The following is a 25,121-nucleotide window of genomic DNA, read 5'->3' as shown; positions in this document are numbered from 1 at the left end:
CCGTGAAGCGCAGCAACGAATACTATGCGCCGGTCCTTGTCTCCTGCGTCATTTGTCTTCATTGCTGCGCTTTACGGTTTTATAATGAAGTACCACAAAATGACCGGATAATTTTGAGCAAGTGGCTGAAATATTATTTGATCTTATGAGATCTAAAAACAAGGTAAAAGCGATACAGCACCCTACATTTGTAACAAATGACCGCGTGTCCGCTTCAACCAAGTTTTCATGAGTGACAGACTAGAGCCATCAAATGGGAGACATATGCAAATAGCGATGTCCAGCACACTATTTGACTCGGGAAAAGAGCTTGGTCGAATACATGCTGTGAAAGTGGGTGGACAACGTTACCATCGTGTGATATTTCTAATATTAAAGCTGCTACAAATGATATGATGGCAACAATGTGGGAATTTCGGGAATCGCATGTCATGGTAAATCCCGTGGAAAGCGTCGGAAATTACACCCCCCCCCCCCCCCGCGGGTGCACACTACTCCACTACTCAATGGGTCTGTAACCCATTTAGCAGTTCGTAAGGGATTAAAAAAAATGATGGATGGTAGTGCGGAAGTCCCGCACGACCCAGATTTTTCGCAGCCTGCCGTCTAGGTATATCTACTGAATGTATCGAATTAGACTGTCGCTGGCGCTGAAGCGTGCACACAGACTGCGCAGCCGGCCTCCATCCAAGGCAAGACCTAGAGACCAAGCGCTGGCGGACCAACCGTTAAATCCTCATTTACTCACGTCGTACACCAGCGGCAAAACTTTCAGTGAGCACAACTGCGAGACCTCTCCTAAGTGGATCACGTGGCGTGACATCACACCGAACACATTTACGCTCCTTTGGCTCAAGGTCATTGCATGCGATAGATAACCTTTCGAGACGTGGCGTAATAGAGCTTTCGCGCTGAAATCTGAAGATTAGCGTTGGTCAATTGCGGCTATGTGCCATCAGCATTGTTAGGCTAAGCGTTACTTAGCTGTAGCATTGAGCCTAACGATCTGCCAAGCGATGTCAGAGCGACTGTACGCCAAGCTGCGGTATACTTTACGTCATTGCACCATAAAGCGTAACGTTAGGACTAACGTCAAGCCGTTTAATATCCGCGTCCCCCTTTATTTGCAGCACAAGCACGAAGCGAAGACATCCTGGGGTGAGCACTCGCTAACACAGGATATCGGGGAGATTGAGCGCAGCGCCTCATAATAACTGCATTGGAACTCCCACGAATGGAACAAAAACTGCTAGGGTGTGACCTCTACACCATTAAAAATTCCTCGGACCAATTTAGTCTGCTCACGTGATTTCATGGCAAAAACGTGGAGATACTATTTTTTCTTACAGCTGAATCCTGTTGCCGCCGGTTTCCTCGTTTTCGTCTATTTCTTTGTGCGCGAGTTACTTGCACGGGCTTATTTTCTGCTACACCATGTTTCCGTCGTTGTTATTGTTGTTGCTGCTGCGGTTGTTGTTCCGTCCATTTTTTTTTCTTGTGTTTCTTCGACTAGAACAACCAGAGTTTTTCGGAGAATGGGCCAATTAATGCTTTCATGGTCTGCGCGATGACAACAGGCACAGTGTTTTGCATCGCGTGATGTCACAACGCAAATGAAAATTTCATGAAAATAGTATGTCGCGGCTTATCATTCGTGACTCCACCGGCAGGCGGCTTTTTGCGTTGAATATGCGTTGAAGTATGCGTTGAATATTGACAAATCAAATTTATAACGAATGCTTTGTTTAGTCTAAGAATGTTGTGTTCCTGGGCTAGTAATTACAATGCAGTCGGTATTGTAGGGCGCTTTTAAGTTTCGCTGTTTTCTTACTAGATATGGCCTGAGAAGCACTGTTTAGCACTACTTATTCCGTAAGCGAGCTCTGAAAGCAGTTGTAACTTCTTGATTTCGAAACTTAGGTTTAAATAAAAAAAAAACTATGATCATCCATATAACTTTGAGTTCTAACGGAACGCTCAGGCATCTGAACAGCAGCACAACGCTTCTCGCTGAACGGAAAAGTTTTAAAGGGGGCTGGGGGGGGGGGGGGGGAGAGATACTGGAGCAGCAAAATGATGGATGCCTGAGAATGGCTGAGATTGCTATAGGATGGCAAGTAGTTTCGGAGGAAACCTGGAACTCAAACGCCAAACAAAAGCAACAATTAGCCTTTCGCCTAAAAGACGTTTTTCGGAAGACTGGCAACCCGAGTTATCCTGTCCTCTAAGGAAAAGGAAAAGGAAGAGGCGAGAGATTGGACAAGGGAGGACTGTCAAAACAAAGTTAGGGCGTGGTTAGAAGAAAAGCAGACGAACGACGACCCGCATAGCGAGAAATAACACAGGCATGGAGGAGGCGTGAACGCCTTGCTAAAGGATAAAAAAAGAATGGATCAACTCAATGAACGCTATAGAAGGTCAGCCGAGGGCAAAATAATCTCGACGACCCTCTCCTTTGCTCTGGCAAAGGCGGATTGCCAGAGAGGCACCGCACTTGCGCCCGGAGGGAATCGCGCGAGCCTGCGGCGGTGACATCGGCATAAGTGATTTCTGGTCGCACGGCCCGAGGGAAATCGGGCGCACGCGGTCTTTAAGGCCATCGTTCACCGCAGCTGCAGAAACGAAGGGCTAAAGGTTCCTCGCGCAGGCTGCAGGCCGTTTGCATTTCACTGTATTTTCTAATATTGGAATAATTTGCCTACATGATTCGTTGCGCAGAACAGGAACGCGCACTCCACCGCGGATGGTAAAATGCAGCACTCGAAGCGTTTATTGCAGAAACAATAAATCTTGCCATCTGCGATTCCTTTTCCAATGACGATCGTGTCCTATACAAAGCGAGCAGCCAGTTGCCCCGATAGTGGCGTTTGGTGCCACGATTCTACCGCTGCTGTCATGCGAGCAACCCGTTATGATTAGTTCTCTGAACATTATAATGGCGATGTGCTGCTTTAGGCTGAAGCGAGCGATACTCTGCGGAATGTGAGTCACGCGCAGAAGCCGTTCAACATCTTCAGCGTCAAACCCACAAATATACTACTGGCATCAGTTATTGGGGTGGGGTAGACTAAAATGTTCAGCTTTTTAATTTGCAAATAAGAATAGAAGTTCACAATAAAAATCAATGTGAAGCAATTCATCAACAAACGAAATGATGTAGCGAACATGGGCATTGCTAGGCGTAGTCAGGACAAAATAGCTTGCAAAGAACTGGTCCCTCTGCTGCAGATTGATCTCGTACCTAGGCTACAGCCGTAGCTTGTGCACATTCCTCGAAGATCAAGCTGCCTGCGACGCAGCTCACCCGCCTTTAAAAGATTATTCAATTGCGTATTATTTTTGAATTTCGTGATGCGACGAAAAAATACTCGCAATTCTGCGCAATGGTTGCCACCCTATACTTAGTCGCGTCAAGTACGGCCTGGCACGTAGCCTCCGTATGTATGTATGTGTGTGTATGTATGTATGTATGTATGTATGTATGTGTGTATGTATGTATGTATGTATGTATGTATGTGTGTGTATGTATGTATGTATGTATGTATGTATGTATGTATGTATGTATGTATGTGTGTATGTATGTATGAATGAATGAACGTATGTATGTATGTATGTATGTGTGTATGTATGTATGAATGAATGAACGTATGTATGTATGTATGTATGTATGTATGTATGTATGTATGTATGTACGTATGTATGTATGTATGTATGTTTGTAACGCATGCTCGTTAATAATATCTCTTTCAAAAAAGCAAGATGCCTGTGTGAGAGCTATTCCTTGCCGTTTCTCTCGCGCTGATGTGATGTGGCGTGGCGGCATGTATAAAACTGTTTTGCATTGACAATGTTGCTTCATACTTCTCATGTGTTTCGTGTAATCGTTTTGTGTACATATTTGTTGCCGTGGCAAAAGAGAGAACAAGAATTTCGGTTTTATCGCGGCCTCATGTGTTCCGCCTTTCGTCCTTGTAGATATGACTGTCACTTACCGATACCCATGGACGTCGGCTTAGCTCAAAAAAATAATAGAATTATTTTGTACTCCAGCATTAAGAGTTCGACGAAAGTGAATATGTATGTTCGAAAGAAATCAATAACTCCTGAAGTGGGGTGTAGCTGAAATTAGATGTTCTTCTCGACCCTGGACGTCGGTTCTCGAATACAAGATGGTTCTTCAAAATGTCTTGCTTTATGTAGCCCGGGTTTCATATGTCCATAAATTTTACGTTGTTGCGGTCTTCTCCTTCCTTCCCATTTATGGCTGAGGAGAAGCCAGGCCCACACGCTTGTGAGGTTAGGATAAATTTGTGTCTCGATTTATATAAGATTTGTCCAACGATGCCACGAGTGGCTAGCATTAACAATTTAATTTTTAACTAAATGGTTACGGCTGAAGGGAACCTGTTTGTATGACAACTGTATTTGTACTTTTGTATCTCTATTTGGCTCCCCTCCCCCTTTGACTAATGCCCGTGAGGGCGATGTAGGTATTTGTATAAGAACCCATGGATGCCTAGTGAAGGCATCACGTAAGCAGCTGTTTCGGGGGATAATATATTTTTGAAGATGAAAGCGTTAAATTTCCATGTTTTATAGAACGTATGAGGCAGAGAAAATTGTGAGCTACACAGAATCTCACAGAAAATTGCAGCACGCGCCCAAACATTCTTTCATTATCCGACTACTTAGTTATCTTGCCTGTTTTTGCGGGAAGCCGAACGAGCACGGTAGCCGACAACTCCCAAAGTTCTCTGACTATATATATATATATATATATAAGACTACAGAAATAAGAGTTGGCAGTCAAGAAAACCTCGGAAAGCAAAGGGGAGGACGTGGTAGGTCACTGACACAGATAAAGAATTTGGAAAGAAAGAAAGAAAGAAAGTGGAGAAAAAATTCCCGTCAGGTGGGATCCGAACCCACGACCTCCAGAATGCCGGTCTGGTGCGATAACCACTACGCTACCGGCGGGCCGATTTTCCCTTCCACTTTCTGGGGTATTTATGTTAACGTATTTTTGTTTCCTGTGCTTGGGGGTGGTAGCCAGCGCCACTCGGACTACTCGGGGTGAAGGGGGCGTTCTTTTTAACCCCCGGGCCGTGACTCGAGTGTCTACGACATGTCAAGAGTGGTCGACCAGCGTTGAACCCTCTTAAGCTTCCTATGGCAACAAGACTGCCAGAACAGAGGCCCTCGCTATGCGTGTAGCGAATCAGAATGGGAAATGAGGGGCTGGTTGAAAATAAGTCAGAAATAAGAGTTGGCAGTCAAGAAAACCTCGGAAACCAAAGGGGAGGATGTGGTAGGTCTTTGAAACAGATAAGGAATTTAGAAAGAAAGAAATTGGAGAAAAAATGCCCGCCACATCCTCCCCTTTGCTTTCCGAGGTTTTCTTGACTGCCAACTCTTATTTCTGTCTTATATATATATGTATATATATATATATATATATATATATATATATATATATATATATATATATATATATATATATATATATATATAATGGGCGAGATTTGTGTGTCTGGGCCCTGATTATTTCACCGTGCACGGGCGCGCATACTATCGTTTTCTATCCCGTGGACACTTAATTTTCATTGCCAGGGCGGCCGTATCTTGTTCAAGCGTGGCTTGTGTTGACTGACTCGTGTCGCTGTCGATGTTGCTGTTGGCGTCGTACGCAGGAACTACCTCCTCACCCACCTGGCCCCCACCCTCAGTCGCAGCTGTAGGTCGGCAGCACCTCCTCGCCAGCAGCTGGCGAGCGGAAATCCCCCGCTCCCACAAGTTCCGCTCCGGAACACGCCATACTCCCAGCCAATCAGACGCACTTCCTCACTCCCGCCAAGGGAAAGGAGGTTAGCGCGTCCCACGCACGACAGAGTGAAAGTCTGCGGATTATCTTGTGTTAATGTATAAACCACCATGGCTAAAGTTGTATATATCTCTAGGTGCGGCGGCATGGGGTTCTATGAGATTCAAATTGAATGATATTTAGCAGCGTAGAGTGCGGCCGGTGAAGAAGCCTGACATGTTGACCCTGTGTAATAGGTTTAACGGTGCTCAAAATTACCCCAACTGTGATTGCCGTGGCACTCTACAAAACTCATTCAGTGCCAAATAAAGCCCTACTGTAATTTCCGACCATCGTGGCGCAGTTAGTTTGCGTAACCTTTCATTTCAGTCTAAGCGTGGTCTACCGGCGCTAATTAGAGCTATGTTTATTAGCGAGTGAAGGTTCGAAACTGAGTTCTGGCCGTTGATGGAGAAATCATTCATGGTGATAATAAATGCAGCCTCCTCCCCCCCCCCTTCCCCCTCCGCTCTCGTCTTTGCGATCGAGGCATGCACGCTACGACCTTTCAATAACCTCTCTGAAGTTTCAGCTGCCCAAAGGGGGCAATGAAATTCCGCAACGAAAAAAAAATATTTTTGTAGTTCTGGAAGCATCACGCATGCAGTACTCTCTTTCATATTCTCCAGTCACCGCTTCCAGCCGTGTTGCTATAGCAACTCCTCCCCCTCATTTTCCTTCTTTTTCAGCCTCGACAGTGTGCTTGATTGAGTAGTCGTACCGACCGGCGCCTTTCTTTTCTCCGAGTCTTCCCCTGCGACCAACGCGGCGTCGAAGGCGCTAGTCCACACCAGTCTTTACTTGGGCTTTGAACAACGCGGGCTTGATAGACAGTATGTAGGCCTTACACCCTCTGCTTTATCGCCGTAGTGGAATTGACTAAACATGCTACCGCTTAGGCCTGCTGGTGATTAAGTTCCTTGTTTTTTTATGGATTTGGGTGATGATCTCACCCCACATCCATACAGATGGCGGCTCTGTTCGTATCTGCCGTCACTACTTGTGGCTGGCTCTGTTAAGATCTAGCCACATTCAGATAATGAGAAAGCCCTTGCCCTGCCTGTATCCCCTTTATGTGACCAGCTGCCTGAAGACCACTGCAAGGATGACTTTTGGAAATTTATTTATTTATTTATTTATTCAAGATACCCTCATGGCCCCAGGGGCATTACTGAGGGGAGTGGTACATGAGCAGTACAACACACAAAAAAAGGACAAACGTAAGACAAATTCGCATCGCGTTTACAAGGCAAGTCCTTGTTTGGGATTCGGCCTTCTTTGGGAGTCGCCTCTTCTTTGGGGGAAAGCCACATTACCACACGTCAATTATAAAGCTACATATGGGCGCTGCATATTCAATATCTGTTTTCTGCATGACAGCAGTGTATTCTAGTGCAAGTGCTAACACTTCCAGCGAAATTGTTGTGTACGATTCCGATGACTCAATTATTGGCATTGAGGACTCCCCAACGGTTGATCCACGCCTCTACGGGACATGAATACAAAAGGTAAGTTTAGTTCAATTCGAGAAATATTGCAACGACGAAGCGGTAATCCGGACGATTTTAACGCGAACTCGAAACAATGATGCTAGAAAACAATAAAAACAGATGGAAGACTTGCCAGACCCTTTTGAGCACTCCGCCCATCGAAAAATGTGCTGCCGATAGACAAACTGTGCAACTGTATTTATTGGCGCCTCTCGTTCTGTTCGACCTGGTCACTTGATGCTTCCAGGGAGCAACAAACTGATTACTAGCTTTGGTATATACCCCAAATGACTTCGTTGGCAGCGTTGTGTGGCGGCAATATTGAACGTTTGGGGATGTTTGGGATACTTTTTTTTTCGGAAGCAACGTCCATCGTGGCCGGAACGGAATGTAGGGATTTATATAGGTTGAGTTGGATAAAGCAAAAGAATGACGCATGCTGTGTCCATGGTGTGTTTAGGGTGTAAATTCGCTTCCATGCACTGCAAATTATTTGGGTTCATGGTGTAGCACAGCGGAAAAGACAAGTTACAGAAGAAAAGGGGACAAGACGAGCGCTGCCTCTGTACCTCTGTTTTGTATCGTTTGAGCTGGGCTACACCATGAACCCCTACCAACTTGCCCAACTAGCTACTTTACTAGCAGAGCAGGCCAGGCAGAAAAAAGGCAGCGTACTAAGTAAAAAAAAACATAGCTTAAGGATTAAAAAATTCTCAGACTCTTAAGAGTGGTTATGTACGAATTTCAAAGGCGTTAAAATTTACTGCAAGCTCTGAGATCCTGTGTGTTTAATGGTAGGTCTACCGTGTATCTGTGTTTTCTTGTTCCGATAATACGTGCTTCATTAGAGGAATATAACCCGGTCACACCTGGACAAAGTTTGACCGGCTCACTGAAACTCACAAATTTATTTTGGAATCACCTCACACTCAAACTCAAACTCACAGTGAGTGCATAACTCGAAATTCACTTGGGCTCAGAACTCAAACGGGACTCAGAACTCACTCTGGCTGAGAACTCACAATGGACTCACAACGCAAATGAACTCAGATTGACCCAGAATTCATATAGATGCAGAATTTTGAAAATGAATACGAGTTGACGAAACGTACGGGCGCAAACTCATGTTCTCAAATTCTTCTGTTTGGTAAGAAATGCGTAATCTCGTAGCTCCAGTGAAGACAGAAACAATTATCACTGCAGATTTAATACAGATATAGTTGCTAGGTCATGATGACTAGCCGCGCTTACAAGAAATTCTGAGTATGCATTGAGTACCTCACCATTGATATGGGCTGCATGTTCATGATGCAAGAGGATTCAGGCTCGAGGGCATGCTGGCGCCCGTGAAAAAACAAAGGACTTTAAGCCAGGTGACATGCCCTAAGTTCATTTACATCGAAGCAGTTTATGGTTATGGTTGTGGCAAAGCCAATAGTTCCCACGAGTCGGTGAAGCACGAGGCGCTCATGGGAGTGGCTTTGTTTTTGCTTGCATGCGTGCTTGAGTTTGGGCGGCTGATCCCGAAGGAGGCGTCCGCCGGGGCCGAAACTTAAATCAATGTTGGGAAGCACGTCAGTGGGAATCAGAAGGACCCCGTTCTGTATTTTGCATACCAATTATTTTGTCTCCTCTTGGGTAATGAGAGTATACATCGGACTCCAGGATGCTGCGGACGTCGAAAATATATGGGTATACGGAACATCTAGACTCTCTGCTTAAGGGGCCGTCCTCAGATTCTCCACTACGAACGGATGCGTCTGCCCCTCGATTATAAACCATTTACAAAATTGAATGACGGCGGGGACCGGCTAGTTACAGCCCCACTTCCGCTGTTTAATGTTCTTTGTCACCTCAGCCTTCTTTGTCATCCACGTTCACCGAGCGGAATGGATCATAATGTTTTGTTTGATGTGTTCGCAGGGTTTCGGTGGTCAAATAAGTATGGCGTGTAGTGCGGTGTAGGCGCCACTGCATCACTGCACGCTAAAGTGTGCACCGTGTCCCTATGGCGGGTTGAATGCGCCCAACGCAGCACTGACTCTTGCCTGGGTTTCTCGCCGTGTTTTGGGGATTCTGTGGTTTTATGTTTTATTTTCAGCAACGCCTTGCAACCAGGCTTTACGAAGAGCACTGGGACGCCTCATCAACGTGCCATGACCTGTGTTTTCGTGGCTGCTGCTACCCCTGTGCTTCGCTTAAATTTTGGTGAAATACGAAAACGTTTTACAGTCAAGCCACGTATGTCTAATCCACCAGGTCCTCGCGGTAGTATGGACACTTAACTCGGAGATTCAGTGTCTCCGATAAAGGCACCCATAGTAACGTACACACGTACGTACGTGCGTGCTATGGGTGCCTGTTCATTCGTTCGTTCGTTCGTTCTTCCTTACTTGCTTGCTTTATTCATTTATTTATCGGAAATATTAGGTTTCTTAAACGAACGCGAGAGTCAACGAAGGTCAAGCTCCAAGCGCGTCCTAATGTTGCGGGACAAACAGGTCCGAAGGGGAGGGGGACCCACCGCTCTTGGCACATAGAAACAAGCCCGCTGAACTCTTCCCTACACCACCCCCTCTTCCCCCCGGCGCTCAATTCTTCCTTTTTGACCCCTAACATATCACTAACCGTTAACAGAAGCAGGTGAACTACCGCCCTCTCCCAACTGCCCAGAAGCTCCATCAGGATTAAAAGGCAAGATAAGCCTTTTTTATGACCTCACCATTCAATTATCACACGCCCAGACGCTAATATGTGGTAGATAGCAAATGCCGATTGTCATAAAAATTCTGCAAGAAACTTCTTAATACCAGGTACCGCCCCATAAAATCATGAGGATAGCGAATTCTGTCGCACCAGCACGTAACCCGAACGCCGAGCCCAAAGTAACAGATAAAACGGAACAGCCAGAGCTGCCTCCCAACTGCCGGAAACACTTGCCAACCAATCGCGCAAGTGATCACACTAAACTTTTTTACACCCTTTTTTGCCGAAAAGGGTGTAAAAGTCTTGTCCCATGGCTAACACCCTCAAAAGGTGTTTTGGCAAAAAAGGGTGTACTGATGAAAAAAGGGTGTTGGGCTCAACACCCTTAAAAAAGGGTGTTGAGGATGCTCAACACCCTAAAAAAGGGTGTTGAGCATCGCGCCCTTTTTTTAAGGTGATGGCATGCGCAGTGGCAATGGGAATTGGCGGAGTGCGCAGCATTCAATACAAACAGTCAATACGCACAAGTTACGGTTGGAACACGAATGAATTGAGCAAGAAAACCAACGCCATGAAAGCGGTACAGCGAGTGCGTACTTACTTAGTAATACACGGGCTGTCCTTGCTTTTATATCCAGCAAAGGAAAGCCCCCCGATCGAGTCGGTGGGCTTGTAGCAAAAAAACATATTTTAGCGCTAATTTGGGAACTATGGATTTTACTATGACAATATACAAATCAATACGCGGATTTGAAAAAAAATTTAATTTCAAGGTAGTTTTTGTGTTCGATAACTTATAGAATTTTATCAAATACCAAACAAATCTTCATCGCCACGTCAACATCCTTCAAAACGGGTGTTCATTATTTCCACACCCTTTTTCCCAGAAGGGTGTAAAGCTACAAATTAGGGTGTTCGAAACTCAGAAAAAGGGCGTAAAGAAAAAAGGGTGTAAGAAAAAGGATGTAAGAAAAGACCGTCAACTAAGAAAAAAGGTGAAGAGACCTCCAACTTTGAAGGCATTTGGTACCTGTTTACACGGGTGGACTGAACATTTTCTACAAGCGGGGAGTGTTTTGTAAATCCCGATGTTTAAAGCAATATGAATTGCGTAATTTATTACCAGTGAAGCTCTTTAAGCTTGAGGTTTTTGCGGTGGCGTTAGCAAAAAATACACACAAAAAACTGCGGCATCAGTAAAGGGTGCACCACCGCAGATAGGGTATTATAACCGTGAAGTCGGCTTTCGAGCTTGTTAGAGTGTGGAACAAGTGGCGTATGCGTATGCGCACCTCTTACTGTACGATTTCAAAGGTACTAGTCTTTTTTGATACTAAAAGGCAAAAAAATTGGCGAAGCTTGCAATAGTGGTGCAAGGCTGGAGAAACAGCATAGCTGGGGGCAGACCTAGCTTGTTTCCCCCTTGGACTCCCAGGCAGATGGGGGGGGGGGACACACTGGAACAGCCTTGTAAAATCCGGTTAAACTTGGCCTTACCCCTTAGTTGCCATCCTAGCTTAAAAAGAACATTGAAAACCTTTGCAAACATAGCAAAACTTAGCAACACTGGAAGAAACTAGGTAGACCCCCAGCTCCGCTATTCTTTTTTTGCAACTGAACACATATTTCACACCATTTCAACAACCTAGAGAAAGCCAAGCGTGTTGCAGTCGGTAAACACCCTTTTCGCTACACGACTATAGACTTTTTAATTTTGAAGGTTAAAATTGGTGTTTTACGGGCCAAAGCTAAACTTGCGTCACGAAGTGCATGGCATATGGAAACGAGCGATCATTGCATACGATCAATTATTTTTTTTGCGTTTGAAAATTTCTTGCGAGTAGTGGAGTATATGAGGGGATGTCTTCTTTACAGTGCTATTATGCATCCAAACGTGGCCTTATTCAAGGAACAGCTGAACACTTTTTCCACACCCTTTCAACGCCCTAAGAAAAACCAAGGGCGTTGAAATTGATCAACACCCTTCTTTCACACAAAAAGGGTGTAGAGATAGGAAAAGGGTGTTGAGATTCAAGAAAATTGTGTAAAGGCCTCCCAACACACTTTTCCCACTTATGCTACACCCTTTTGGGCTAAAAGGGTGTAAAAACGTTTAGTGTTAGTGTGATGGAGCGCAGATAAATCACCACTAACGAAAGCACACGCCTAATATTTGCAGCTGTTGCCCTAGCACAATTGTAATTCGCTGGAAACCTGAAATGGACTACTTGAAAAAAATTGCATCCCCTAACGCAGTGTAAACATAGCACCTCTATAACAACAACTATAATGAGGCACGGCAGCGTTACTCTTTTTCATTACATGGTGCTAAGGAAGGCAATCCTTCTCTCACAGTCGCCGCGGCATTCCTGGTCACAAAATCGTTTGTGGCGAATAGTGACCTCATTCGCTTAGAATTTGCAAGATGAGCAGCTAGCCATGCGGCGCGCGCTATGTGATAATCCGACTGGCTCATTTGAACTGATGGATTTATTTTGGCTTTAGTTTGACATACTATGTCCAAAATTATGGCCTATATTCACGCCGGGGCAAATTCACTGAGGCCCATACCTACACGAATGCCGGCTCAGCTCTCCCAGTTTCACACCAACTTATTGTCACAGTCTCAAGAGTCTCAGGTAGTCCCACTTAGACTCACACTCACTCGAGCTGAAATTCACACGGGCTCAAACTCACTCGGGATTACTTGGTGTCAAAATCCCTCGGGCTCAGGCGTACTCAAATTCAGTCGGGCTCAAACTCACTCGGGATCACTCGGGCTCAAACTCAATCGGGCTCACTCGGGCTCAAACTCACTCGGCATCACTCGGGCTCAAATCATGATGCCTCACTAGTCTCACTCTCACTCAAACTAGAACTCACGCGGGAGTTTCAGCACAAATGCGGATGAGTGAGTGGGCTCATGAGTGAGTCCGCGGAACTCTGATGTCGGGAGTGTGGTCTTCGCTTTGTAACGGTTGCCGTGGTGTCGGCTGGTCGTAGTTTTTTCAGCAGCGAGCGCCGGCCTCTTTGCTCGTAGCGCAGCATTTCGGCATCACTTTATATCCCCTGAAGCGTACTTCCGCAGGTGACCACAGTGGACAGCTGCCGCTGAGGCAGGCGCTTGAGACGTCATCGCATTAGAGACAGCCCAGACATACAGAAACGGGTCCAGTGTACCATTGACATTGCATTACCATTTTCATTACGTTTTTTTCGATTGCGTCGCTTTCTTCTTTGTGTTACTAAGACAAAGGGGCTTGGCCAGTGACCCCTTTAGCATCATATATACACTGTTAGGGTAAAACTGTTGTCTTAATTTTGTAACTACGATTGCCATTGCATTACCATTTTCATTACCGTTTTTGCGTTTGCGTCGTTTTCTTCTTTGTGTTACTAAGCCTCAGAGGCTTGGCCAGTCGCCCTTTTAGCAACTTATATGCACGGTTAGGGCACACCTGCTGTGATAATGTTGTAACTAGCATGTCCTAATTACTTATGTAGGAATCCAGCAGTGGTACTGTGTGCTCTTATTATCAACCGTATAATCATTTTACTTTTGCTTCGCATTATTCCTCTACCTGGCGCTATGACTGGAAGGCTTGGCCTATCGCCGGGACAACCCCACGCGTGCGCTCTTGGCGTAACTACGCTTTCATTGTAAAAGCACTCCTGTGAGATTCAGTGGTGCATTGTGCCTTCTCATTATCATCGTCATGGTCCCTATCTGTTTGTGTTGTCGTCTTGAAGAAGAATAAGAAGAAGAAGAAGATAATGATGATGCTGATTATGTTCCTTGAAGAATGACACATACCGAATTAGATGTCGGCCAAATTTCTCTTTCGGTTTCTTCTTCTGCTCTAGGTAATGGGCACGTACCCGCGGAGGAGAGTTGTTTCGTTCTTCTCTTTTGTTTGTTTGTTCTTCGCCCTTGTTTGCCCTACATTTCGCTATTAGCGAAGACGGGGTCTGCTACTTTTCTAACTAGCACACTGGAATTACTCCTGCAGGCTTCGATATATGCCACACATACATGAAAGTCGAATGCCACGAAGTTTTCACCAGGTCAAAGTTTTGTTTGCTGCAGTCAGCGCTTGGCCATAGTGCAGGGATACGGACTGGACTCGCATTCTGTAGGTTCCGTATTTGAATCCGAGACTTGCTTCATTTTCATATTTAGTTCGCGCTTTCGGTGATTTTTCGAACAATATTTAGGTCACGCCCACACCGGACTCCGCATTTTCGCTTGATTGAGTATTTCGTGCTTTCCAAATAGACACACGCCTTGCGTTCGGCAATATTAGATTAGAGAGATCAGTAAAGCTGAAGAAATGAGTTTGAGCCGTATAGACAAGCACGACGAAGAAAAAAAATTGGCCACGTATCTGCTCCTTTCGTTGCAAATGCCGGCAAAAGACGACAGTCTTTATCGGCTTTTGCGAAGTAAATGCCTCTCTTCGCTTTCCCGCTCACCTCTCAAGTTGTTCCTCTTGCGTCGCGCTCCTCCCAAGGTAAAGACGCCAAAGGTTTGCTTAAGTCATTTTAAATTTCCCGCTTTCCACTGCTCCAAATCGGGTGTCTCGATGCGAACGCTGCCGTACGGCGAAAACGCGCGTTAATCGAGGCGCCCTACTTCAACGTTTATAGAACCGCGTTTCCCTACTCCACGTGCGTTGCAAGCAGAACGTGGAACCTATCTAGTGGAGCCTTGCATAACTGCTGCCGGTTGATTTCTTAAAATGGCGCCAGAAGCTATAGTGGCGCGGGCGACAGCAGGCGACGGCGGAAGGTGTTTTTAAGTGCGAATGCACTTCTTAAGCGAGCCTGAATCGTCCGCCGCCGTCGTCCGCATAGCAACAGCTGCGGGTGCGCGCGCTCCTCGTCTTCCTCCTCGTCTTCCCTTGCAACGGGGGGAGATGGGCGCGCGCTACTCTCCTCCTCCTCTCTCCGATCAGTGACTGCGGGTGTTGGGCGCCTCCTCTCCACTTCGGGCGGGAGAGCTCTCGCTCGCGTAGCGGGCGCTCCGCATTCCGACGCGTGAGGGCGCTCGTGTAGCCCTCGCCGTAACGGCGGGCGCTACTCTCCTCCTCCTCTCTCCGCTCAGTGACTGCGGGTGTTGGGCGCCTCCTCTCCACTCCAAGATCACGATATCCACCGTAATCGCGCAATCAACAACCGTGCATTCGCACTTACACACTCTCCCCCTCGGGGAAGTGCGAGGGAATTTTTTTTTCCTGCAGTTGATGAAGTATTTAATTTCGCAAAAGTCAAGCATGTTTGATTTTTTTTATAAAGAAACACTGCAAATATCACTTCTGTATTGATTTGTTGTCTCATATTTGCGTAATGTCTTGATCTTCTTCAACAATGTTGACAAGTATGAACATTACACGGGACATAGACGGGTAGATTTAGCTGTGACTATATAAGACTATTGCGCAGGCATTGTTTTGCTTTGGCCTGGTGGCTGAAACGAGTCACAGACAGACAGACGGACAGACAGACATACAGACAGACCAAAATTTCTGGGTTTAAGTAGCCCAAGAAAGACTCTCGTCTTTAAAACTGGGGAAGCTTGGACTAAGTCGCGCTAGGCTTGAACCGTAGCGACGCTGCACGATTGCTGTCTACGTGAGCACTGAAGGACACATGACCGCGCATTTGTAGAAGTTTGAAATAGTTTATTTTCATGTAGCGTCGTCGCTTTGCACATTGCTAGTAATAGCCATCGTCATATTCATTCATATCATCGTTGTCCTCTTGGCAACCATTACATGGAGTGGGCAAGTGTTCTGCAAGAATTCTCTCCACTGTAGACTTCAGCCAGTTCCTGCTCGTCAAATCGAGGGAGGGGGACCTGCAAGTTGTCTCGGTAAGGCTAGTATAGTAACATGTAGTATCTCCGCTGGGACAACATCGCAAGGCGTGCATCTCCGCTGTTGTCACAGGGCGGATATTTTTTCTCTGATCGCAGGCTGGGTGTTTTCACGAAGGTTGGGACAGGCGTCTTCAGTCGAAATTCTCAATTTAGGCGAAAATTTTATATACAGATTTTTTCTGCGCAAAGGAAGACATATTTGAGGTTAGTTTAAAAAAAATGTTCTTGAGCTAAAAAAATCCCAAAGTCCGCTCGCGTGGCGGTTGCGTTGGACAAGTCGCGCGAAATTAGAAACGTTTACGGCTGTAAAACACAAGCTATTGCAACCATCGCCGCCAGGTTTTTTTCTGCGGAGACTTTGCACACCGTAAAACGAGTTTGCATACTTATTTAGTATGTACAGGTAAATTTTTTTTTATTAAACAATAACAGACTTGACACTTCTTTAAAAACTGTAAAATATCGCGCGCTGTTTCTCTGCATCTAGTCAAGATACAGAATTCAATTTTTAAGCCTGTTTTTTTCCGTTTTTTTTTTCATTCATTGTGCCAATTTTAGTTTATGTTGAAAAAGTTGTTCATTATGAAAAATTCGCAGCATTGTAGGTCAGTTGCGAATTTTGGTCTACTTTGAAAACCGATATAAAAGAAAGGCCATCTGCAATTTTTTTCAAACTTTCATAAACTGAAACCAATGTTGTTCACTATCACAGGCTTGAAAAACATGACGCACTATTTTTGTGGTTTTGTAGCTATAGAACACTAAATATGACCTTGTACAAATACTGCGGGATATACTAGAGTGGTCTGTCCCAAACTTCTGACTGCAACGTAGGCGGTTAATAGCCGGTAGAGCTAGCAAATCATGAAAGTGAAATGGAGGTGACCATGAGTACATGAAATAAACCGTGAATAAAGAGCACAAGATCTTAACACGCAGTAGAAATGCTCTATTGCTCAAGCTACGCACTAAAATTTTCAGGATGCATTTCTTAATGCACGTCTCACTGTTTCTTTGTGTGCCCTGTGTAGGCACACTCAGATTAACAGAAATTTTAAAGTGACCTCTAGACCTTTTGGAATAGGATACTCTGTGTTTAGAGTATGCGCCAACGCAGTTCAGCATTAGAAGATCGACAGTTGGACAAGATGGAAGAGGTTTTTGAACATCTTGTGGCTTGACGCAGACACAAAAATTAGACAGACGAAACCGCTGTCACCTGCCTGCTTTCTTCTTGTGTCCGTGCCGAGTCTGCACTACTCCAACATGTTCAATTTTACTTTGACGGGTGGAAAAGAATGGTTCCGGTGTAAGGCGACAAGTACTGAGGGGCGGCGGCTGTTCAATATGCATTGTTTCAGCCAGATATGATCGTCGTGTTACGCGGAAAAACGAAAAGTAGCCATCAGGAAATAATTGATTACAGGCGCAGTCATGGATAACAGAAGGAACCTTCAAAAAACTTTTTCTGCTGCGAACACTTTCTGCGTGTTCATTTCCTGCGGCTTCTCAGGCAATTCAACGACTCCTCAGTGGGTACCAGGGCCCAAGGAAAGTATAGGGAGAAGCACGTGCCTCGCACCGATTATCTAAAAGTGAAAGAGTAAAAAAAAAGTATCTCAAAGGAACTTCCGCAGCATGTGAGATCTGCACACTGGCGTGTTGAAGTGGCGCCGCCCTCAATGAAGTCCCGATCTAACGAGGTACGGATTTAGTGTGCGAGAGCAGGTTCCACTGATTCAAGGAATTCACTGTGGATTCTTCAGGCACGGCAGCATCCGAGGAATTGTTTGCTCCTACACACTTAGCTGTTGAGAAGCTGAGAGGTATGTTCAGAGTTAAAAAAATGTCACCTCTAAGCCACCGCCAAATTAAACGCCGTTGTTGGAGTTCCTACGCCAGGCGAGAGCAAGGAGACATTGTAAATGTTTTCATGAAACAAAAATTAGATAGAGTCTGATTGCAGCGCATGAGGCAGCACCTGAAGCCCAACATCACCACAACGACGGTCAGCGAACTTAAAGCATGCATTTGACGCTTGAGACTCGCATAAAAAGCGCTGTTACCTGCTACGACTGCACGGCCTCGTCTGTGCTAAGTACCCTTGGAATAGCGTAAGGGGAGACGGATAACTTAGTTGTCAAGGACTCAAGATTGCTGTGATGACACGGTTGTATACCGGCTGCGAGGACCACAGTTTGGAGCGAGTGTGAGTTCCCGATGTGGCAAAGGAAATGTCTAAGTGCAAACACAACGATAATTTGCCCTATCGGTTTATTCAACAAATCTTATCGGTTCTCACTTGTATTGTGTCTTATCAGAATTGAATAATTTCTTTCATCATTGTAGGCTCATCGGTCTTGTTTCGAATTGTGTGGTTCGCCACGTCCAGTAGAATAAGCCACCAATCATGCATTCGAGAGCCAGAGCGTTTACATCATATTCACGGACTCTGTACTTTATTCACGGTTAATTTAAATAAAGCATGGGCACCTCCACTTAACTTTCATGATTTTGTAGTCCTACCGGCTATTTCTAGCTTACATTGCAGTCGGTTGCGACAGACCACTGTAGTATATCCCGGCAGTACTGCTACAAGGCCGCATTTAGTCCTCTATAGCTACAAAAATACAAAATAGTGCAACATGTTTATTAAGCCTGTGACAGAGAACAAAACTGGCTTCAATTTGTGAAAGTGTGAAAAAAAAAACCGTAGATGGCCTTTTACTTATACCAGTTTTCAAATTAGACCTAAATACGCAACGGACCTGCAATACACCGCATTCTTTATAATGAACCACTTATTCTACATAAACTGAAATAGGCACGAAGAATGGAAAATAAGTAAGGACACATACTAAAAAAAATTGAACTCTGTAGCTTGTTTAGATGCAAAGAAACAGGGCCCGCCCTGCATTTTGGCAATTTTTGAAAAAGTGTCAAATTTGGGAATTTTTAATGAAAATACTTTTACTTGAAAATAATAACTATGTTTGCGAACCCATTCGACGTACCCAAAGTCTCCGAAAAGAGAAACCCTGCGCCAATAGATGCCATAGTGTATGTTTTACAGGCGTAAAAGTTTTGAATTTCGCGAGACTTGTCCTACGCACCTGCCACTCGACCCGGCTTAAGGAATTTTTTTAGGCAGGCAAAAAGCTTTTCGGAAAACATTTCCCCTGCGCTCAAAGGGCTAATACAAAATTTTCGCCAACACTAAAGATGTCGACCGGACACGCCTGTCCCACCTCTCACAAAAACATGCTGCTGAGCCTGGTTATTCGCCAAATTTGGACATTTGGCCACGATGAATGGTAGTAGTAGTAAACGTTTATTGGAGCAAAAGGGAAAGGGAAAAGGGTGGTGGTGAAGCGTCCCTAGTCCAGGATGCCTCTTGACCGGGCCAACTCAATGGCCCGAGAAACCAAGGCCCTCTGGCGGGCCGGGTCCGGGCTGGTCAGCTCAGTCTCCCACTGCTCCGGGGTGGGGAAGGGGGGTGGGTTAGGGGAGTGGGGACAGGAGTATACGAGGTGGAATGTGGTGAGTGGGGTGTCGCAGTGTTGGCATTGACGGGGGTAGATAGTGGGTGCGATCTGGTGGAGGATGACGTGGTTGTAAAAGGTACCGGTCTGAAGGCGACGATAGATTATGGCTTGCTGGTTGGTTAGGGAGTGGTGTGGAGGGGGGTAGACTCGGCGGGTAAGGGTGTAGTGGGACAGAAGGGCATTGTACGTGTTATGAAGAGGAATTTGGAGGAGGTCGTGGTCGTTCGTGCGGGGTGATGGGATCACTTGACCATCGGTGGAGAATGCCCAGAAGTGCAGAGCTCGGGCGGCGGCGTGGGCCGCTTCATTCCCCGGAAGGCCGGAGTGTCCGGGAGTCCAGACAATCGTAATGGTGGTCTCGTTAGGTAGACGCTGGAGGAGTGGAATGGCCTGGTGTGGGGCTAGACCTGCCTGGTAGAGGCGGCATACCTGCTGTGAGTCGGAGACTACAGTGATGTGCGGAGGCTTGGCGTGGGTGGTGGCTGCGAAGGCTATTGCCAGAGCTTCTGCCGTCTGTATTTTGTTGGTGTGCGTGGTGGCAGCCGTGCAGATTCGGCCAGCGTGATTTAGGGTGACCAAAGTTGTGCGTCGAGCGCAGGAGTCATAGGCGACGTCAGTATAACGGACCTGGGGGTCATCCGTTAGCTTCTTCATGAGATAGCGGACCCGCGCTTCCCGACGGCCTCGGTTGAAGGTGGGATGCATATGGCGCGGTATGGGGGAAACGTGGATACGGTGCTTGATGGTAGTTGGGAGGCGTTGTGGTCGATCTTGATTTAGCGGTGTAGGGTAGCCGAGCGTGCGGAGAACGGAATGGCCAGTTGGCGTGAAGCTGAGGCGCTGAAGTTGGGAGTTTCTCTGAGCCTCCACAAGCTCGCCAAGGACGTTGTGTATGCCCAGCTTGAGCAGTTTGTCGTAGAGGTGTAAATGGGGAGGCCAAGAGCTGTTTTGTATGCTTTACGAATGAGGGCTTCAATTTTAGCGGTTTCTTGTGGTCGAAGATTGAGGTACGGTGTGGCATAGGTGATTTTGCTGATCAGGAGAGCTTGGACCAGACGACAAATTTCCCATTCTGTGAGGCCCTGATGTCGGCTGTGGATTCTGCGGATAAGATGGGTTAGGCGAGTAATGGATGTCTGGAGTTGCGGAAGGAGCGCTGTACCTGTGCCGTCCCGATGGAAGGGGACGCCGAGGACGCGGAGGGTGGTCACCGAGGGGATAAGTTCACCTTGAATCGACACTTCAAGATCAGGTGTGGGAGGAGGAGGGCGGCCGCGTGATCGGGCCCGCAGGATGAGAAGGGCTGATTTGGCAGGTTCACAGGTCAGGCCCCTGGGACGTAGGTAGTTGACGGTGGTGTCTACAGCTTTTTGGAGGGCGTCTGGTTCTCCACTGGAACCAGAAGTAGTCCAGAAAGTAATGTCGTCGGCGTATATGGCATGCTGAAGGTTGGGTATTTTGTTCAGAAGAGTAGGTAGTTCAAGTAATGCGATATTGAAAAGTAGAGGGGATATTACAGATCCTTGCGGTGTGCCATTAGGGGGTATTCTGATGATGACCGAGGTTAGACTTCCAAACTTGATAGTAGCCGTGCACTCTCGGAGAAACGCTGCAACGTAGTTGAAGGTGCGAGACCCGCAGTGGGTCGCGTTGAGGTTGTCTAGAATCGCTTGGTGAGTAACGTTGTCAAATGCGCCTTTTGCGTCCAGCGCAAGGATGGTGCGAGGCGTGGTGCGGCTGAGATGGTCTAGCACCTGCTCCTTAAGTTGTAAAATATAGTCCTGCTTTGAAAGTTTGGCGCGAAAACCAAATATTGTTAGTGGGTATAAATGCTTTTCTTCGAGGTAGTCGGTGAGGCGGTGATGTGCAAGACGCTCGAACAGTTTGCCAATGCATGAGGTAAGGGCGATCGGACGTAGTGATGTTAGCGAAACAGGTTTGTGGGGTTTTGGGATTAATTTAATTTCCGAATGCCGCCACTGCTCTGGAAGAGTGCCCTTCGTCCAGTGAGTGTTGAACAGTTGCAAGAGGGAGTCGAGGTCAAGGATGTCGAGGTTACGAAGGAGGCGGTTTGTAATGCGATCTTTGCCAGGTGTGGTGTTACGTTTCAGATTAGTTAATATGGCCTGTAATTCTTCCATGGTGAACGGGGCGTCGAGTGCAGGGTTGGGATTGCCGGTGTAAGTCTGGGTGGGGGGAGAGGGGTAGGTTGCGGTCGCGCCGAAGAGGTTCGTCAGAGCTGCATGGAGCAAATCTCTCGGGCGAAGAGAACTGTTTCTTATAAGCCTCTGTATTTGGTGGTTACTCTGGGTACGGGAGGTGGTGTTGTCATTCTAGAGTGTTGTGGTGAAACCCACGTGCGGCGATTTTTAAGAAAGTTCTTTGTATTCTAGCGCGAATAACTTTGACCCGCTTCTTTCCTGCTAAACCCTGTATGCGTCTTCTTCGTCGATTTTGTTTCTTCTTTTCACGGAGGAATTATGCCAGCAAGCAGACTGGCACAAGACACAGTTTCCTTAGAATCCGGGATCTGCTTCGCTGGTGTGCACAGATTACGCATTAGTAGAATAGGTGCACACCAGCCGCGCAGAACCTGGTCATCGCGTTCAGGTATTTCGCGGCGCGCACTATTCTACAACTTCTACGTCTCCGATTCATAGTTTTGTGAATCTTAAGTTGCGGGCACATTGGCCCTAAAAGCTCGCAGTTCCTGGCCGATCCTCAAGTGTCTTTGGGCTACGAAGAAAGGAATCACAACAACAACAGCAACAACTTTTGTTCTACCGCTGGGAAAGAGAGAGAGAGAGAAATCTTTAATTGACACTGAAGAGGTTCGCCCCACAAGCGGCGGGGCTTCCTACTTTAGATGGGGGTGAACATAGTGAGGCGAAAAAAGAAAAAAAAAACGTTAAGAAGTACACAGCAACAATGAATAATGGAGAGAATAAAAAAGGATCAGTTAGGAACGTAGAAAAATTTACAGCACTAGGAGAAAATATCTGAGGATCCCAAGGTTAAAGATCCTCGAGTAATCCTGAGTGAGACAAGAAAGTTAACAGAAACTTTGTCCCTCGCGCCGCGTCAGCGTGATCGTGCCACGGACCAAGAAAGTGATGCAGCTCTAAAGAGTTTCCGCGTAGCAGCCGCACAAGATTTCTTTTCGCTGTTTCGCGATGAGTTGTATGCTGCGGGCAGTAACACAAGACATGCCGTATGTCTTCACTCGCCGAGCAAACAGAGCACAATGGCGAGTCCGCCCAGCCTATTTTAAAAAGAAAGCAACCACTGAAGGCAACAGTCAGGCGTAGTCGGTGAAGAACACCCTCTGTTTGCTTTTGTAGGCCTCGAGGAAACTAGAAATTGCACTGAGGGTCAATCGCGTACAGAGGCAAGTGTATCCTACGAGGGTCCTGCCAAGCTGGCAACTGCAGTTTCCGTCCCAGTGTGGTCACGGCCGTACTTCCGTCTTGTCTGGAATACGTGATTCCAATAGACGCAAGACGACTGTGCGCCTCTTTCGCTGCTGCGTCAGAGAAGACGTTCCCTGGATGCCGGAATGACCTGGAAGCCATTGAAGCGAGATGCAGTGCCCGTCTCGTAGTCCAAGTGTGTGCAATGCGTGTAGATCACGCAGAAGTTGGCTGCAGCGGTGGGATGGCTTCATCAGTGCTTGCAGAGAAGGCCGCGAGTCGGTGAAGATCACCCAATGCCGAGCGGGAATATTGGTGATATGAACGAGTGCTGCCCTGATGGCAGTCAACTCAGTGAAGGTGGACGACGTCTTGTGACTGAAGCGCATGACTGGCAGGCATAAAGAAACCCCTCGACCTACGAAGTCGATTTTCCGAGAGTAGGCCGCGTTGGTCCGGAACACTTATGCGGTGCAAAGGCACCCTCCGACTGGCTGCACATGTTCCACGCGTGTGTCCGCTTGCGCGAGTATTGACGAGAGGCCAATTTTAGCTGCAATAATGTTCTTCTTCTAGGATGACTGTTAACTTTTTCATTTTATATTAATGGCAAGTCTCCCATGTATTACAGAAAAAAAGCGTGCGGAAATAGCTGACTTGGTGGAGCGCTCGACTGCTACTAGGCAGACCCGGGTTCAAATTCAATCAGATCACACATGTAGTTTTACTTACTCTATACGTGGCTACCATTTTGTTCACAGAATAATAGCAACAACAGCGACGGCGACAGTTTTTCGCGGAATAGGGCACTTAAGGAATTTAAAAATATGCTGGAGCCTACAAACATGTCAACGATAATTTTAACTGCGTACGAAATAAATATGCGACATATTTCCCATCGGTGATACATCCAAGCATGCGTGCTTTTTTTTTGGGGGGGGGGGGAGGGGAGGGGCTGACAATAGTTGTTTCTTTTGCTATCTGCCAGATATTCCCGTTGCGTTGCTGGTGTTGTAGATTAAGAATAGTTCGTTTATTCGTACTTTTTTACTGGAGAGTGTATTTCTGAGACAACCCATATATAAATAATGGCCACGCAAATGGCTACAATACGTAATGATTTGATTTTGATTTTGATTTTTATTCTTGCGCGAAAAAACAACAAACAAATCACTTTCGCGCAAAGGGAGCCGTGAAAAAAGCCGTAACAACAGCTTGAATGGCCAACAATATGGCAGCGAGCTGTCGTTGTCGGATCAAACCGCTTAGTATGTGTGCCTCGTGGATTCAGCCCAGCCTGGCGCTTCGAGGAACGGTTGTTCGCGTGAAAACTAGGACGGCAAGAGAACTTTGCAGCGTATACATACACGCAGGACATTGCGCAATAACACGCAAACCCGCCCGAGTAAATCTTGAGGTGAGCATCACGGTAATACCCAATCTGGGCACTCCAGTGCTCGTTCGAGTGCCGTTTGCACAGCTCTCCTGGGGCCGACAGGACGTAGGTGGACGTTTTGCGAAATGGAGGCAGAGCGCCGCATTGGCCGGCCCTCGGTTGCGAGGCGATCGTAAAAGGAAATGTGGCTGCCAAAGGCGTCACGCGCGCGGTAATAAGCTCGTAATCACGCTTCTTCCAGTGGAACGCCGAGGCTTCGGCCCAGAACCGCTCCGTGCAGTCGATGGCTGCAAGCCCGAGGTGAATGTTAGTGGTTGTTTCTGACGTGGCGTTCAGGCAGTGTCGTAGAGCGTAAAGCGGTAACATATATAACTAGTTGTCCAACAAAACCCAAAGAAATGCATACGCATTTTCTTATAAAAACGCCAGGCAAGTATTTCGACTCGACTAATCCAGTCCGAGCCTCCTAAAAGCGGCTCGGGCTTGACAGGAAATGTCGTGTGCTCTCTGTTAGGTTTTCGGCCTCCCCGTTCAAGAAACAAAAAAAATGACCACAATCTGCGTTGATCCCAGAGTTGCAGAGACTAGTGGAGTCATCGGCTTGCTTTCATTAGAAAGCAATATATTTGATTGAAGGAAATAGGAGGCAAAGCTTTGTCCCTCTGCTGGGTTCACAAAAAAAGTAGTGCACACAAGAAGAATGTAAGCAAAAAAAAATGATGACACCTCCTCCAAGCATTACCTATGAGGTACGAGGCATGTGTTTGCTCGTTCTCGAAACAGACTGCTTGCCCGTCTATTCAAAGTCTTCATACAGTGCTGTGGCTGAAGGGATT

The 25,121-nt window shown here is 46.5% G+C and overlaps 1 protein-coding gene and 1 non-coding gene across 2 annotated transcripts in view; both read right to left on the bottom strand.

Annotated features, from left to right (window-relative positions):
* Window positions 1-25,121, bottom strand: part of LOC144139757 (RYamide receptor-like) — a 430,132-nt gene that overhangs the window by 347,071 nt on the left and 57,940 nt on the right. The window lies entirely within an intron of this gene.
* On the bottom strand, window positions 4,905-4,977 carry Trnaa-ggc (transfer RNA alanine (anticodon GGC)). Its single transcript has one exon. It is a non-coding gene; the product is annotated as a tRNA-Ala (tRNA).

The sequence above is a fragment of the Haemaphysalis longicornis genome, unplaced genomic scaffold, assembly GCF_048455015.1.
Source record: "Haemaphysalis longicornis isolate Haplotype H1 unplaced genomic scaffold, Haemaphysalis longicornis Haplotype H1 scaffold_1, whole genome shotgun sequence".
Lineage (NCBI taxonomy): Eukaryota > Metazoa > Arthropoda > Arachnida > Ixodida > Ixodidae > Haemaphysalis > Haemaphysalis longicornis.
Note: the sequence above shows the minus strand (reverse complement) of the source record. Positions and strands in the feature narration are given on the sequence as shown.